The sequence below is a fragment of the Lactuca serriola genome, chromosome 4 (assembly GCF_051521515.1).
Source record: "Lactuca serriola cultivar US96UC23 chromosome 4, Lser_US96UC23_V15, whole genome shotgun sequence".
NCBI classification, from domain to species: Eukaryota; Viridiplantae; Streptophyta; class Magnoliopsida; order Asterales; family Asteraceae; genus Lactuca; species Lactuca serriola.
This window is the reverse complement of record NC_136411.1, coordinates 251,459,211-251,464,102: the sequence shown is the minus strand read 5'-3', so window position 1 is coordinate 251,464,102 and position 4,892 is coordinate 251,459,211. Positions and strand designations below refer to the sequence as shown.

The following is a 4,892-nucleotide window of genomic DNA, read 5'->3' as shown; positions in this document are numbered from 1 at the left end:
TAGAAATGTTAGTACTTTCAACATTAATAAATCCTCGTGAAATAAAACCAGATGGCTTGCCATAAACCATAAATGTTTCGTTGGCAATCTCCTCCTTGGATAGAGGTTGATACATATATGTATGATTATAAGGAGGAGGTATACTATCATATCCTAAACCCTTAGACTGATTTCATTTAAATTGCATGCAATGATCAATCATGGTGTTAACTACCTCACTTGATCCATCAAATTTTTGAAAAGCAAAGTTTGTAGAATCAAACTCTTTTTTTTAATGTATCAAGCTTAGTAATTAACTCATCATTTTGTCTTTTAACATAATCATATAATTCACATTTTTCACTGTATTTTGTTTGAATCCTTCTGAAATCTCTTATTTTAGTTTCTAACAGGGCCTTAAGTGGTTTTTGTTCTTTCTTAAGTTGGTAGCCCTCATATCTAAGGTCCTCTACTTCTCTATGTAATAATTGGATTTCATCACGAAGAACATTAACATATTCTTTACATGCGTGAGAACAAGATGGTAGGTTTACCTCGCTTTTCTTGGGCTCGGAAGAAGTAGACACCATTAGGGCAAACTGCAGCTCCATCATTTCTGCTTCGGTATCCACATCATCATTCTTCAAGGTAGCATCATCAATCTGAGCGAGGTGAGCATTTTCTGGCCCTGAGATATTCAAAGCTTGAATCTGGTCCTCCCAGTCAAAGGATTGAGCGACCATAGCAGTCTCACCATTAGCTGCAGCACCTGCACGGTTGTTTCCCACTGCTACCATTTTCCTGTTGCTGTTGATCCTACGATCTGGATTAGGGCATTCACGAGCAAAATGACCCGACTCGTGGCAGTTGAAACCTCTCAGCATGCCCTTGTTAAATCCCACCTTATTATCAGCATTCATGCCATAGTTGCTCTTCCCTGTCTTCTTAGCAAACTGCTTGGCCCTGAAAACAGCCATAGCAATTTGCCATGTAATGTCCATCTCTTCTACGTCTTTAGGATTAATCTGATCCAAATCAGCAAATGAAAGCTGAGGCGGAAGATCTCCATCTACAAAAGAATTGTAGCAATTAACTAGCCCAGTAGCTAGAGCCATATTTTCATCAGAGTCTTTAGAGTTTGAGGAAGAGGCTACAGCTGACACATTTGGAGTAGGGACAACTTGTGAAGTGACATATGGCTGAGTTTGATGGTGAGGGATGGATGATACAGCAACGAAGGTTTGAATCTGAGGTTGTTGAGTTGCAAAGGCTTGACCTGAGAAGGAAATGATTGATGAGAAGGCATTGTTGGATGAGATTCCAAGATTTGCAGTAGAGTATGAGTTCACATGATTAATCTCTCTCTATTTATCATCAACGTCACAAGCTTTGATGATCGCCATAATTTCAACAAGAGTGAGGCGATTTAAATCCTTGGTTTTCTTAATAACAGCAACATTCATATCCCATGATCTAGGAAGAGCATTTAGAAGCTTCTTGTTGATTTCTGACTTGGTCAAGAAAATCCCAGATATGTTCATGTCAGTCGTGAGAGTTGTGAACCGCTGCAGCTGAGCCTTAAGAGTCTCTCCTGGAATGTAGTTGAACATATTAAACTTTTGTCTCAACATGTCCTGCCGACTCTCCTTCATATTTGCATTGCCCTCATAAACTTCAATTAGTGCTTCCCATAGATCTTTAGCTGAGGTGTACTCATGAAAACCTTGAGCAATATCGGGAGATAATGCCATGGTTAAAGTGGCTAAAGCCCTTTCCTGCCCCTCAATTTTTTTTCAAACTCCTCATCAGTGTAGTTTTCAACAGCCTTGTCAATCACTTGGCCTCCAACTATCATAGTGATTCTAACAGGGCCTCTAAGAATACTTCTCCAGACTTTGAAATCTTTCATCTTAATGTATTTTTCAATTATGTACTTCCACTTGGGAAAACCATCTGCAAACATCAATCTTGGAATACGTGTAGTAGTGCCCATGACAGTATCAAGTTCGTGAAAATGACTTTGACTTTGACTTTGAGAATCCATTTGCAATTAAAGCAATTTAAAATCACAAAGGTATTTACGGTTGACGAGTTTAAGACCCTAAACTGGGTTTACGGTTTATGAGTTTACGGTTTATGAGTTTACGGTTCTTAAAGTTCTTGAAGCCTTGTTTGCGGTTTTTGAAGATTCACAGTTTACGGTGGATGAAGATCTTAAGTTTTGAACCGTAAATAGTGTTTACGGTCGGCAGTAAACTCCTAGAAAGCTCTCAAACACACGTTTTTGCAATAGATTCAGATCCTTTAACCACTAGAACACCAAAACCAATGTTCGAGCGATAATAATATTAGATTAAGCACCCCAAATCTCAATTGAATGAAGCTTGACACCGGTTAAGGCTCTGATACCAATTGTAAGTCCCTAATTTGCTTGTGTATCATTCAGAACCATTTGATGGTGTGGAATCTCAATCAAACGGATGATGTCAGATCAAATAGAAGAGAAGGAGAAGAAGAATAATATGAATCTCAATTTATTAATTAATAGAATGATGATCCTTTACATGAGATTCACACACACTTACACACACTCTCTTTTCTCTCTCTCTAGAACACCTTCAAATGCACACACTTAAGCTCTCCACTAGTGTTCATCAATCTATTCCTCACACCCTCACCCCTATATATACCACACAGGAAACATGAGCCTTTAAATGGGTTTACGGCCGTAAACACCCATTAGGCCGTAAACACCTATATGATATTACTTAAAAATACAATTTCCTAGAAAAGCAATGTATAAACCATAATATTGACCCAACATCAAGAGGTTAATTTAATCACCAATTTAATTAGCTAATTACAAGTCGTATTTAACCCGAATAATTAAACTAGGAAATTTGTTAGTTTAATCACTTGATCACTGCTTAAATTATTCTATTTTCTAAGGATTGGTAATAACGAATGTGAATCTAATCACCTTACTCGGTAGCCAAATAACAATTAATCTATTACATTACCATAAAAATTAACCATAGGAGTAAATGAGTTGAACCTAAACAAAAACCCTTTTGATCATTCAATTTAATTGATAATTACGTGTTTTCAGCTGTTAGTTAATTAGTTAAGTTTTATTTAAGTTTCTAGTCTTGCAAAACTAGAGAAAACCCCTTTATTTTACTAATTGTTTTAGATAATTCTAGTAATTAGATTAATTTTCGTTCCCTGAGTTTGATACCCTACTTGCTAATTTATATTACCAATTGACAGGTCCACTGCCTTTTGTATGTCAAATTCATAAATAAAAAGTAGGTTAAAACTAGTTAGTTTAGCACACATTAAGTTTTTGGCGCCGTTGTCGGGGAACAATTCAAAAATTAATTCTAATTTCTAGTATTACCGATCCTTTGTGTGAGATTAATCTTGCACAAAGTTACTGCTTTAGTAATCTAGGTATTAGGTTTAGTTTTAATTATATCTGATTTGTTAAAAAAAATTTATTTTATTTTTTTCAGTTTTAGCCTTGAACTCGCCGAGTGCAATCGAAGCTACTCGACGAGTCCATCGCTGAAACTCATTTTTGTTTTTATTCTTTTTACACGTGTTCTCTATTTTGTTTGCAGTTCGCTTATGACCAGGGGAGGAGGTACACCTTTGATCCCACCGCTTGAAGATCCGGAAGCAAACTTGATGAAAAACAAAGGCAAGAATGTAGGAGAAACCGCAACATCGAAGAATTCACCGTTGAAGAATTTAAAAGCCGTTTTTAGTAAGGAAAAAGGCAAGAAAGTAGGAGAATCCAGATTCTCTTCAGTGGTGGACGAAGACCCGAAGAAGGAGGACACCGAGTACGAAACCGAAAGTGAAGAAACTGAATCCAAAGAAGAAAGTGATTTTGAAGACGAACCCGCTAACACCATGGCAAACATTGATGAAGTTCCTATGGGTGAATGGAAGAAGAGGATATGTGACGATACCGGCCCAGGATTCGTGCAAATCGTGATTCCCGCGACAACTACTTTCGAACTCAAAGGCCACATACTTGCTCAACTTAAGGATATTCCTTTCTATGGAAAAGATCATGAAAACGCATACAAACATTTGGACGAGGTCAACGATGTAGCCAACAAATTTAATGTTCCAAATGTACCTCATGAAACTGTTTTACTTTGTATGCTTCCCGCCACATTCAAAGGAGCTGCGAAGGATTGGCTCAAATCACTCCCTCCCAGATCCATCACCACATGGGCCAAGATGAAAGAAGAATTTATTGACCAGTTTTTCCCTCCTTCGAAGATAGCCAAGTTGAAGAAATCCATTGCCAACTTTGAACAACAAGCTGGAGAGTCACTTTATGAGGCTTGGGAGAGATACAAGGGCCTACTAGGGAACTGCCCACATCATGATCTAAGTAGTCAACAAGAAGTCTCCATTTTCTATGATTGAGTCAATTTAACAACTAGGCAGCTCCTTGACTCGCAAGGACCTCTCACAAAGAAGGCACCCCTGATGATCAAAGAACTAATTGAAGAATTCTCTAAGCACTCTAGAGAATATCATAACCCAAGGAATGACTTGACTCGAGGGGTGGTAAATTCTATCACTGATGACATGGCAGCGATGATGGAAAAATTGGAAATCATGGACCGAAGAATGACTAAGATGGACCAATCCATCCATGCTATTAGAGTGGGATGTGAATACTGTAGAGGTCCCCACCTTACAAAAGAATGTGATCTTGATGAGAATGGGAACCGGAAGGTACAAGTGTGCTATTCAGGTGGTGATAGGTTTGATGACAATTAGCGGAAACCAAAGAAAGAATGGCTACCATATGCTGAGTACAAAAAGACAAGGGAAGAAAAGTATAAGCAAAAGGATAGAGGCTATTATCAAAAGGAGGAACCAGTACA

The 4,892-nt window shown here is 38.0% G+C and overlaps 1 non-coding gene across 1 annotated transcript; it reads right to left on the bottom strand.

The window, feature by feature from the left end:
- Positions 1-4,281: 4,281 nt before the first annotated feature.
- Positions 4,282-4,388, bottom strand: LOC145049017 (small nucleolar RNA R71). The gene has a single exon (XR_013683138.1). It is a non-coding gene; the product is annotated as a small nucleolar RNA R71 (small nucleolar RNA).
- Positions 4,389-4,892: the final 504 nt, after the last annotated feature.